This window comes from Salmo salar, chromosome ssa19, assembly GCF_905237065.1.
Source record: "Salmo salar chromosome ssa19, Ssal_v3.1, whole genome shotgun sequence".
NCBI lineage: Eukaryota > Metazoa > Chordata > Actinopteri > Salmoniformes > Salmonidae > Salmo > Salmo salar.
In genome coordinates, this window is record NC_059460.1 from 23,965,033 (window position 1) to 23,978,610 (window position 13,578).

A 13,578-nucleotide genomic window follows, 5' to 3' on the forward strand; every position below is an offset into this window, starting at 1 on the left:
AGTCAGGCTGATTGAGTTAGTATGTACATGAAGATATGGTTAAAGTGACTATGCATATATGATGAACAGAGAGTAGCAGTAGCGTAAAAGAGGGGGTTGGCGGGTGGTGGGTGGGACACAATGCAGATAGCCCGGTTAGCCAATGTGCAGGAACACTGGTTGGTTGGCCCAATTGAGATAGTATGTACATGAATATATAGTTAAAGTGACTATGCATATATGATAAACAGAGAGTAGCAGCAGCGTAAAAAGAGGGGTTGGGGGCACACAATGCAAATAGTCCGGGTAGCCATTTGATTACCTGTTCAGGAGTCTTACATGCTGACCAGACCGGACACGTCACCTGTGCGGGCGTCGCAAAATCATTTTAGAAATCCATGTTATTCAATTATTGCACCCACACTGCTCGCACGCGCCAACAAGCGTCTGCGGTGCCAAGGGCTAAAATAGAACTCCTTTCTATTTCTGACGCAGATCGCGCTGAAAGTCCTGCCTCTCCCATCTCCTTATTGGTTTATAGAAGCAGGTGCCCACGTGCCATCTCCTCATTGGTTATACCCACATAGGTTATTGAAAGACAAACTGTTTTGCCTGTTGTCGTGGTAATACTATGAAAGTTTAGATGCCGATCACCATATCATTTCAAAGATAAAAAAGCCAGGAAGGAGGAGCAATGACTAGAAACGATTCGGTTTGCCATTTTATGTGTGGATTAATTGTCAAATAACTGTAAAATAACAAATCAATGTTTATATCCCAGGAAAAATTAGCTAGCAACAGCAAGCTAGCAAAATAGGATAAATTAGCTAGCAAGTGCTATGCTTTTCAACCTGTCCCTGTAATGGCTGTTGAATGGAGTAGACCAAGGCGCAGCGTGGTTAGTGCTCATCTTGTAATTTATTAAACAGAGAACACTATAAACAAAGAAACAAAACAACAGCCCACAGTTCTGTCAGGTTAGACAACTAAACAGAAATTAACCAACCACAAAACCCAAAGGAAAAAAGGCTACCTAAGTATGGCTCCCAATCAGCAACAACAATGTACAGCTGTCCCTGATTGAGAGCCATATCAGGCCAAAACAAAGAAATACAAATACATAGAAAAAAGGACATAGAATGCCCACCCTAGTCACACCCTGGCCTAACCAAAATAGAGAACAAAAACCTCTATGGCCAGGGCGTGACAGTACCCTCCCCCCCCCAAAGGTGCGGACTCCGGCCGCAAAACCTAAACCTCTAGGGAAGGATGCGAGTGGGCATCTATCCGCAGTGACGGCTCAGGAGCGGGACGCAGACCCCACTCCACCACTGGCTCACCCCACTTTGGTGGCGCCTCTAGAGCGGGATCCCTCGCCACCGACCCCGGACTGAGGACCCTCGCAGCGGGTCCCGGACTGGAGGGCGTCTCTGGGAGCGCCGGACAGGCGGGCGACTCTGGCTGCGCTGGACTGTTGGGACTTGCAGTAGGCCTGGCTCTGGGAGCAGGCACAGGACTCACCAGACTGGGGAGACATGCAGGAGGCCTGGCTCTGGGAGCAGGCACAGGATTCACCAGGCTGGAGAGACATGCAGGAGGCCTGGCTCTGGGCGCAGGCACAGGACTCACCAGGCTGGGGAGACATGCAGGAGGCCTGGCTCTGGGAGCAGGCACAGGACTCACCAGACTGGGGAGACATGCAGGAGGCCTGGCTCTGGGAGCAGGCACAGGATTCACCAGGCTGGAGAGACATGCAGGAGGCCTGGCTCTGGGCGCAGGCACAGGACTCACCAGGCTGGGGAGACATGCAGGAGGCCTGGCTCTGGGAGCAGGCACAGGATAGACCGGATCTCGAAGATGTACTGGAGGTCTGGAGCGCACAGCCTGCACAACCCGTCCTGGCTGGGTTCTAACTGTAGACCTGCACGGGCGGAGTGCTGGCACAGGGCGAACTGGGCTGTGCTGAGGACTGATGGCTGCCGTGCGTAGAGCAGGCGCAGGGTAGCCTGGGCCTAGGAGATGCACTGGTGGCCAGATGTGCTGCGCAGGCATACTCCTTCCTGGCTGGATGCCCACTCTAGCACGGCACTTGCGGGGAGCTGGGATGTAATGTCCCGGGCTGTGACCGCGCACTGGAGACGCCGTGCACTCCACCGCATAACACGGTGTCTGACCAGTACAATGCATGCCACAGTAAGCACGGAGAGCTGGCTCAGGTCTCCATACTTGACTCTGCCACACTCCCTGTGTGCCCCCCCAAAAAATGTTTTTGGGGCTGTCTCTCGGGCTTCCTTGCCAGCCGTGTTCCCTCATACCATTGCCATTGGTCCTTTTCTCCTGCTGCCTCCGCTTTTCTGTGTGCCTCCACCTGTTCCCGTGGGAGGCGATTCCTTCTGGCCAAGATCTCTTCCCAAGTGTAGGATCCCTTGCCATCCAGGATGTCCTCCCATGTCCAGTCCTCCTTTCCACGCTGCTTGGTCCGCTTGTGGTGGGTGGTTCTGTAATGGCTGTTGAATGGAGTAGACCGAGGCGCAGCGTGGTTAGTGCTCATCTTATAATTTATTAAACAGAGAACACTATAAACAAAGAAACAAAACAACAGCCCACAGTTCTGTCATGTTAGACAACTAAAGAGAAATTAACCACCCACAAAGCCCAAAGGAAAACAGGTTACCTAAGTATGGCTCGCAATCAGCGACAACGATGTAAAGGTGTTCCTGATTGAGAGCATACCAGGCCAAAACAAAGAAATACAAAAACATAGAAAAAAGGACGTAGAATGCCCACCCTAGTCACACCCTGGCCTAACCAAAATAGAGAACAGAAACCTCTATGGCCAGGGCGTGACATTCCCCAAATTAATGTCATTGGTTCAGAGTTTGTGTTGATATTTTAACCTGCGTGTCGTGATTGCGTTTGGTGTAGGGGGACAAAATAGATTTATGCACAATAGCGCACGATGGCACACGTGCGCAGCCGGTTTGGGTTCCGTGTTATGGCTTGGGGGTAAAAACTGTTGAGAAGCCTTTTTGTCCTAGACTTGGCACTCCGGTACCGCTTGCCATGTGGTAGTAGAGAGAATAGTCTATGACTGGGGTGGCTGGGGTCTTTCACAATTTTTAGGGTCTTCCTCTGACACCACCTGGTGTAGAGGTCCTGGATGGCAGACAGCATAGCCCCAGTGATGTACTGGGCCATACGCACTACCCTCTGTAGTGCCTTGCGGTCAGAGGCCGAATAACTGTCATACCAGGCAGTGATGCAACCAGTCAGGATGCTCTCGATGTTGCAGCTGTAGAACCTTTTGAGGATCTCAGGACCCATACCAAATCTTTTTAGTTTCCTCAGGGGGAATAGGCTTTGTCGTGCCATCTTCACGACTGTCTAGTGTGTTTGGACCATGATAGTTTGTTGTTGATGTGGACAGCAAGGAACTTGAAGCTCTCAACCTGCTCCACTACAGCTCCGTCGATGAGAATGGGGGCGTGATTGGTCCTCCTTTTCCAGTACTCCACAATCATCTCCTTAGTCTTGGTTATGTTGAGGGATAGGTTGTTATTCTGGCACCACCCGGCCAGGTCTCTGACCTCCTCCCTATAGGCTGTCTCGTCATTGTTGGTGATCAGGCCCATCACTGTTGTGTCATCTGCAAACTTAATGATGGTGTTGTAGTCGTGCCTGGCCATGTAGTTGTGGGTGAACAGGAAGTACAGGAGGGGACTGAGTACGCACCCCTGGGGAGCTCCAGTGTTGAGGATCAGCGTGGCAGATGTGTTGCTACCTATCCTCACCACCTGGGGGCGGCCCGTCAGGAAGTCCAGGATCCAGTTGCAGAGGGAGGTGTTTAGTCCCAGGATCCTTAGCTTAGTGATGAGCTTTGAGGGTAATATGGTGTTGAACGCTGAGCTGTAGTCAATGAATAGCATTCTCACATAAGTGTTCCTTTTATCCAGGTGGGAAAGGGCAGTGTAGAGTGCAATAGAGATTGCATCAACTGTGGATCTGTTTGGGCGGTATGCAAATTGTAGTGGATCTAGGGTTTCTGGGATAATGGTGTTGATGTGAGCCTTTACCAACCTTTCAAAGCACTTCATGGCTACAGACGTGAGTGCTATGGGTCTGTAGTCATTTAGGCAGGTTGCCTTTGTGTTCTTGGACACAGGGACTATGGTGGTCTGCTCGAAACATGTTGGTATTACAGACTCATTCAGGGACATGTTGAAAATGTCAGTGAAGACACCTGCCAGTTGGTCAGCACATGCCCGGAGCACACGTCCTGGTAGTCCGTCTGGCCCCACAGTCTTGTGTATGTTGACCTGTATAACCTATCTGGTGCAGGCGTTCCGCTAGCGACCCACCTCGACAACATCCGGTGAAATTGCAGAGCGCCCAAATTCAAAATACAGAAATAGTTATAACAAATACAAATGTTATACATCGGCTTAAAGATAAAATTCTTGTTAATCCAGCCGCTTTGTCAGATTTCAAAAAGGCTTTACGGCGAAAGCATACCATGTGATTATCTGAGGACAGCGCCCTGCTTACAAAAGCATACAAACATTTTACAACCAAGTAAAGGAATTACAAAAGTCACTTTAACCTGTTGGGGGTAGGGGGCAGTATTGACACGGCCGGATAAAAAACGTACCCGATTTAATCTGGTTACTACTCCTGCCCAGTAACTAGAATATGCATATAATTATTGGCTTTGGATAGAAAACACCCTAAAGTTTCTAAAACTGTTTGAATGGTGTCTGTGAGTATAACAGAACTCATATGGCAGGCAAAAACCTGAGAAGATTCCTTACAGGAAGTGGCCTGTCTGACAAGTTGTTGTTCATCTTGGCTCTTTTTATTGAAGACTGAGGATCTTTGCTGTAACGTGACACTTCCTACGGCTCCCATAGGCTCTCAGAGCCCGGCAAAAAGCTGAAAGATATCGAGGCAGCCCCAGGCTGAAACACATTATCGCGTTTGGATAGTGGCTGGTCAGAGTACTCTGAGACTCAGGCTCGTGCACGAGGGCACGAGATGTTTTTATTTTCTCTCTCTTTGTACGTATACACGCTTTCCCGGTTGGAATATTATCGCTTTTTTACAAGAAAAATTGCATAAAAATTGATTTTCAACAGCGGTTGACATGCTTCGAAGTACGGTAATGGAATATTTAGAAATGTTTTGTCACGAAATGCGCCATGCTCGTCACCCTTATTTACCCTTTCGGATAGTGTCTTGAACGCATGAACAAAACGCCGCTATTTGGGTATAACAATGGATTATTTGGGACCAAACCAACATTTGTTATTGAAGTAGAAGTCCTGGGAGTGCATTCTGACGAAGAACAGCAAAGGTAATAACATTTTTCTTATAGTAAATCTGACTTTGGTGAGTTCTAAACTTGCTGGGTGTCTAAATAGCTAGCCCTGTGATGCCGGGCTATCTACTTAGAATATTGCAAAATGTGCTTTCACCGAAAAGCTATTTTAAAATCGGACATATCGAGTGCATAGAGGAGTTCTGTATCTATAATTCTTAAAATAATTGTTATGTTTTTTGTGAACGTGAGTAATTTAGTAAATTCACCGGCAGTGTTCGGTCGGAATGCTAGTCACATGCTAGTCACATGCTAATGTAAAAAGCTGGTTTTTGATATAAATATGAACTTGATTGAACAAAACATGCATGTATTGTATAACATAATGTCCTAGGGTTGTCATCTGATGAAGATCATCAAAGGTTAGTGCTGCATTTAGCTGTGTTTGGGTTTATGTGACATTATATGCTAGCTTGAAAAATGGGTGTCTGATTATTTCTGGCTGGGTACTCTGCTGACATAATCTAATGTTTTGCTTTTGTTGTAAAGCCTTTTTGAAATCGGACAGTGTGGTTAGACAGTGTGGTTAAAAATTGAAGTTTTTGCATTTTTGAGGTATTTGAATATCGCGCCACGGGATTACACTGGCTGTTGAGTAGGTGGGCGTCCCACCTAGCCCAGAGAGGTTAACCTCTCTAGGGTATGTGGGACGAAATCGTCCCACCTACTCAACAGCCAGTGGAATCCCGTGGCGCGATATTCAAATACCTTAGAAATGCTATTACTTCAATTTCTCAAACATGTGACTATTTTACACCATTTTAAAGACAAGACTCTCGTTAATCTAACCACACTGTCCGATTTCAAAAAGGCTTTACAACGAAAGCAAAACATTAGATTATGTCAGCAGAGTACCCAGCCAGAAATAATCAGACACCCATTTTTCAAGCTAGCATATAATGTCACATAAACCCAAACCACAGCTAAATGCAGCACTAACCTTTGATGATCTTCATCAGATGACAACCCTAGGACATTATGTTATACAATACATGCATGTTTTGTTCAATCAAGTTCATATTTATATCAAAAAACAGCTTTTTACATTAGCATGTGACGTTCAGAACTAGCATACCAACCGCAAACTTCCGGTGAATTTACTAAATTACTCACGATAAACGTTCACAAAAAACATAACAATTATTTTAAGAATTAAAGATACAGAACTCCTTTATGCAATCGCTATGTCTGATTTTAAAATAGCTTTTTGGCAAAAGCACATTTTGCAATATTCTGAGTAGATAACTCGTCATCACGGGCTAGCTATTTTGACACCCACCAAGTTTGGCCCTCACCAAATTTAGATTTACTATAAGAAAAATTGGATTACCTTTGCTGTTCTTCGTCAGAATGCACTCCCAGGACTTCTACTTCAATAACAAATGTTGGTTTGGTTCAAAATAATCCATAGTTATGTTCAAATATCCTCTGTTTTGTTCGTGCGTTCAAGACACTATCCGAAGGGTGACGAAGGGTGACGCGCCCGACGCGTTTGGTGACAAAAAAATTCTAAATATTCCATTACCGTACTTCGAAGCATGTCAACCGCTGTTTAAAATCAATTTTTATGAGATTTTTCTCCTAAAAAAGCGATAATATTCCGACCGGGAAACCCTGTTTTCGTTCAAAGACGAAAAAATAAAAACATGGTGTCGGCTCGTGCACGCGCCCCCAGTCTCATTGTTCTCTGATCGACCACTATCCAAATGCGCTACTGTTTTTCAGCCTGGGACACCAGAGTCATCATTCACCGTTCTGCCGCCGTCTGAGAGCCTATGGGAGCCGTAGGAAGTGTCACGTTACAGCAGAGATCCTCAGTTTTCAATAAAGAGAGTGTAGAAGGCCAAGAAATGGTCAGAGAGGGCACTTCCTGTAAGGAATCTTCTCAGGTTTTTGCCTGCCATATGAGTTCTGTTATACTCACAGACACCATTCAAACAGTTTTAGAAACTTTAGGGTGTTTTCTATCCAAATCAAACAATTATATGCATATTCTAGTTTCTGGGCAGTAGTAATAACCAGATTAAATCGGGTACGTTTTTTTATCCGGCCGTGCAAATACTGCCCCCTACCCTAGAGAGGTTAAACAAATCAAAATATATTTTATATTTGAGATTCTTCTAAGTAGCCACCCTTTGCCTTGACGGCAGGGTTCAGACCCTGGGCCTCAGCTTTAATGATGAGCTTGGAGGGTACTATGGTGTTGAATGCTGAGCTATAGTCAATGAACAGCATTCTTACATAGCTATTCCTCTTGTCCAGATGGTATAGGGCAGTGTGCAGTGTGATGGCGATTGCATCATCTGGGGATCTGTTAGGACGGTAAGCCAATTGAAGTGGGTCTTGGGTGACAGGTAAGCTAGAGGTGATATGATCCTTGACTAGTCTCTCAAAGTACTTCATGATGGCAGAAGTGAGTCCTACGGGGCGATAGTCATTTAGTTCAGTTACATTTGCTATCTTGGGTACAGGAACAATGGTGGACATCTTGAAGCATGTGGGGACAGCATGTCCATAAACACTCCAGCCAGCTGGTATGCGCATGCGCTGAGGACGGGGCCAGGGAGGCTTAAATGTCTTACTCACGTTAGCCATGGAGAAGGAGAGCCCACAGTCCTTCGTAGCGGGCTGCATCGGTGGCACTGCGTTATCATCAAAGCCGGAAAAGGTGTTTAGTGTGTCTGGAAGCAAGACATCGGTGTCCGTGATGTTGCTGGTTTTCCCTTTGTAGTCCGTGATTGTGTGTAGACCTTCCCACATACGTCTCGTGTCTGAGCTGTTAACTGCGACTCCACTTTGTCTTTTTACTGACATTTTGCCTCCGTCATTGCCTTGCGGAGGGAACAACTACACTGTTTGTATTCTGCAATATGCCCAGTCACCATGCAATGGTTAAATGCGATGGTTTTTGCTTTCAGATTTGCGTGAATGCTGCCATCTATCCATGGTTTCTGGTTAAGTTTAGGTTTTAATAGTCACAGTGGGTTCAACATCTCCTATACACTTACTGATAAACTCAGTCACCGTATCAGTGTATTTGTCAATGTTATTCTTGGAGACTTCACGGAACATATCCCAGTCCATGTGATCAAAACAATCTTGAAGCGTTGATTCCGATTGGTTAGACCAGTGTTGAATAGTCCTTAGCATTGGTACTTCCTGTTTGAGTTTCTGCCTACAGGAAGGGAGTCATGATCAGATTTACCGAAGGGAGGGCAGGGGAGGGCCTTGTAGGCATCCCGGAAGTTGAAGTAGCAGTGGTCTAGTGTTTTAGCAGCACAAGTACTACAGTCAATGTGTTGATAGAACTTTGGTAGCGTTTTCCTCAAATTTGCTTTGTTAAAATCCCCAGCTACAATAAATGTGGCCTCAGGATATATGGTTTCCAGTTTGCTTATAGTCCAGTGAAGTTCTTTGAAGGCCATTGTGGTATTGGCTTGAGGGGGAATGTACATGGCTGTGACTATAACCGAAGAGAATTCTCTTTGGCGGTAATACGGTCGGCATTTGATTGTGAGGTATTCTAGGTCGGGTGAACAAAAGGACTTGAGTGTCTGTATGTTATCACAATCACACCATGACTGGTTAATCATGAATGTGGCTGAATGGATGGGGACAGTATATTCTGAGAGAGCTGTTTCTGTGAAACAGAGTATGTTACAAGCTTCTCTAGGGCAAACTGTTACTGATCGTAACTGTTTGTTGAGGGCTGACAGTTGTCACCCGCTTCCCTTGAAAAACAGTTTGCCCTACAGCGAATTCTTTCGAATCAAAACAATTAGCAAAAAACTATCAGATTTCGACAGAAATATGGCTGAGACGCAAAGAAAATTAAAAGAGAGGGGGTACAAAAATGGTCAGATTAATACTGCCTTTGAGAAAATTCAAAACAAACCGAGACATGATCTTTTTTCAAGGACATTCTCAGAAAAATAAGCATTCTTGCGTTTTAACTACACGCTATTTGAAGTGCTCTGAAAAAATTAAGGAAATCGTTCACACACATTGGCATTCTAAGATCCGATGACAGTATCGGTGATGTGTTTTCGGACCCTCCATTGGTTGTATTCTCGCGGGGCAGAAATCTCAGCGATCAATTGGTAAGCTCTGATTTACCACCCCAAGATATCTCTGCACAACGTCTATTTGCGCCCCTACTGGGTGGAAATTACAAGTGTAATGGCTCTGCTCAATGCAATGGCACTTATAAATGTAGATCCTTCAAACACCCCCAAACAAGGAAACAGATCCCAATTGAAGGTGATATCACGTGCTCCACTAAGGGAGTTATTTATCTTATAACTTGTCCTTGTGGTAAACATTATGTGGGTAAAACAAAGCGCGAATCTCGGAGCATCGTAGTACCATTAGGTGCAAAAACTCAACTTATCCAGTTGCGGCCCACTTTTTGGACGCAAACCACTCGATTTCGTCCCTATGTTATATCGGCATTGTACATGTCACCCTCGCTAGGAGAGTTGGTGGCCTCGACAATTTATTGTAAATGTTTGTAGGCCTATGTAACCAAATTGTATCAATGATCATATGCTATCCATTCCTGTTTTTGGTATGTTATTTTTTTATATCTGAGAATTAACCAATGATATCAGGCCACACCTAGCCATGATTACAGACACCTGTGTGTGTGTCCTTTGACACCATATAAACTAGTCACCCCACTGTCGTGTCTTTGGGTTACCATTAAACGGAAGATATGTTTATCAATTAGCTCCCTGTAATTATTATCACGCGATTAAACTGATTAATCGTTTAATTGTAATTAACTAGGAGATCGGGGCACCAAGGAGAATATTCAGATTACAAAGCTATAATTTTCCTAATATAACTTTCCTGTACTATAATATTATATTCTATTATAGTATAGGCCGATTATCTTCTAGTTTCAATGGTGTATTTTACCTCTAGTCCAGTCTCATTCCAAACGTCGTAAATTGTTGTATCTGCACGAACCCAGTCTTTACTAAAATCATCCATACATCAATTGTCTTAAAATCATTTATTTACTACACTAAGTAATTAACAGAAAAACATACAAACAGCAACTATCGTCACAGAGGATTGGTAGAGGAATGTGCCCTTGTGGGCTAAACAGGCAGGTCAGCCTGTTGAACAATGGATCATAAAAGGTCAGCTGTGGCACACAGAGTTCATTAATATTAACAATTGACAATTGAAGGCTCACTCATTCGGGAACAATTGCAATCAATATATATTTACGCTCAGTGTGTCGTTCTGATTCTTGTTGGAGAGTAGTTCTGATGGAGAGTCTCTCTCTCGGTTAGAATGGATCTTTCAAAGCGACATTCATTAATGTCGTCATAGAATGGTTGTTTCGTTGGTCTTCGCGTTCAATGATATAATTTACTTAGCTGCAGACTAATAATTAATATCAAAGACTTGTTCTTATTCTGTCAGTATCAATAGTCTAAAAGTTAACCACGTGGTATGGTTCACTTTCAGTAGAGGAATTGGAAAGTAAAACCTATTAGCCAACGGAGTGTAGGCCTGGTCTGTAGAAATGTAAATCAGGGGGTGTTTTATAGTGCCCATCGAACATGCTTGTCAAATGACGCCTGGTCCTGTATGTGTCCCTGGGGCGTGCCTATGACTGAGTTAGATTTGGTTACAGAAATACAATTCTATCACATTACATCAGTACATAGCATCTCAATGTCTTACAAAAGCTTTATCCTTATTAATACATTCTATACAACCATTATGATGCTATTATATAAACAGTTTTATGGTAATATGGCTATATTGTCTCTTCTGAGTATCACAAAATTGTACCAAGCGGATCAGTTCGTAGCTGGATTCTTCACCAATCTTCCATACCATCTCCAGAACACAAAATGTCGCTTGGCTCTCCAATTCTATGAGTTGGAAGAATTTCCTGTGTCTCTCTATGGGCCATGTGGCCAGAGACTCTCCTGGAATTTTAGACCCTTTACACACAGGGTGGATTGGGTGCAAAAGGGAGGGGTCAACTGTCCTCCCTGTATCAAAAGAGGCCAACGTCATGACACCACACTGTTTTTCATTATACCCTGATGAAGACAGCTTGTCTGTCAAAACGTTGGATATTAGGTTATTAAATTATTGCATCTGAGCCCCTAGTGTGCAGCTCTCCTTTAATTTTTCAAGCGTTCTACTCCACTAGCCAGCACCTCGCCTAAATATGTATGCTTTTCTGTCGCCTCTAGAACAAGCTTCTGTCTAAGAATCCTAAATAATGCCATAGATTCCGTTTTTAAACTTGAAGGCAATGTAGGGAAGCATAATGTAAGATGCAAACGTGCTATTCAAACAGATTTCATACTGCTAAATATTTACACTAAGCTGTGCATTAATTTAACAGGGTTCCAGTGTCTGTATGGGTCCACAGACTCAACACTTTCAGTGTTGATTTAACACTCTCGGTGGAAAATAGTTGTTGCTTTTAACACTGGCAAATTTGCTGTTTAAAGTAAAAAAGTGTGAAAATCAATGTAGTATTGATGAAGACCCCAATCAGATAAGCCATCTGATTTTCTTTCCCTCTTCATCTTTCTGCTATGGCACTCTGGCTGTGAAATATTTTCTAATGAAAGAACACTTCTACAATGCTGTGTGTGTGTGTGTGTGTGTGTGTGTGTGTGTGTGTGTGTGTGTGTGTGTGTGTGTGTGTGTGTGTGTGTTTGAAAAAGAGATCGAAAATGAGAGAGAGAAATCAAGATAGAGAAAGAAAGTGAGTGAGAAAGAGAGAGACAGAACGAGAGATACTGAGAGAGTAAGAGATGGTGAGCGAGAGAGACAGAGAGAGAAAGAGAGAGAATGTACTGTACGCATATTAGAACTTTCTCTTAATATCCAGAAGAATTCTGAGAAGAAGAGAGAGGAAAGCACTGCTCAGTATAAATTATGTTAATTTAATCTCAAATCCTCGGCTGTAAAACAGAGCTCATGAAAAGTGCTACAGATCTGAAGCGCACAAAGTGTTGGCTTGAAACTCAGAGGAGCTGGAGCCCAGTTAAAGACAAGGGATTGAAGAATATAGAAAGAGATGGATGAGAAGGGATGGATAGATGAAACTAGTATCTGGGAAAGTGGAGGCTGGGAAGCTCGACAGCATAAACCTGTAAAAGATGATCCAGTGTACAAATCACAATAGACCTGTATCTTGTCTTTTTTTGTGGGATACGGAGCACAATCGGCAATGGAGCGGCTGGCGTGATCCAGAGCTTTCCATATTAAATCAGAGATTCCTCATGTCCGCCGGTTGTAAAACACAGTTTATTGAGGTTTTGCACCTTCGTTTTTTTTCTCTCCTGTCTCTCTTCTCTCTCTTTCTCTTCAATTTAAGGCGTGCTGGGAGAGGAGAGATTTTCCAAATATCCTCTCCCTGCCATCCCTACCCATCCCTCTATCCCTTAGCAGCTTCTGTGTGAGTGAGCCAGGCTAAACGAAGACATGGGAGAGGCAAATTTGAGTCTCACCCTCTATAACTCCACCAGCACACATGCACACGGGGGGACGGAGGATGGGGATGAAACGTCTTCCTAAAACAGCTTCTTACACAAACTGTATGCGATATTGAAATACTAACAACGACGGTGTTAGAATTTAGCAGAACAATTAAAATGTTTAATTCACATGATCTCAAAATTACGGTCTTGGCACTTCTAGTGTTAAGGGGCCAGATTAGACCCAGCCACAGAGGGCCAGAGAGGGCTTCTCGAGACGAGATAACACCCCTGAGAGAGCAAACCTTGGATCAGTGTGGTCGGGGAACAGAATGAGGTGCTTGTTTGCGTCCCACATGGCACCTTATCCCCTACTACTTTCGACCAGGGCCCTTTATTATTTATTAACATTTATTTAACCAGGGGAACCCATTGAGACCAGCATCTCCTTTCCAATGGTGTCCTGAGAACAACAGTTCAAGCAATGTGAGCACCAATTGAAGCATGATCACAAAAAATTGCACTTACAACATTTTAAATGAATTTCATTACATTAAAAAGGGAAATAGAACAAATATATAAAATCGATGAAAACAAGGGCAGTTTTCATTGGTCACATTTTTTATCAGAGCCCTAAATTCACCTTTTGAGACCAAATAATAAAGTTTTAGAGTGACCTGAGGGGCATAGTAATTGAAAGCTGTCTTCCCTAACTTAAAGGAGACCTGTGCAATCTCTAGAACTAACCGGTCTTGAGAGTGA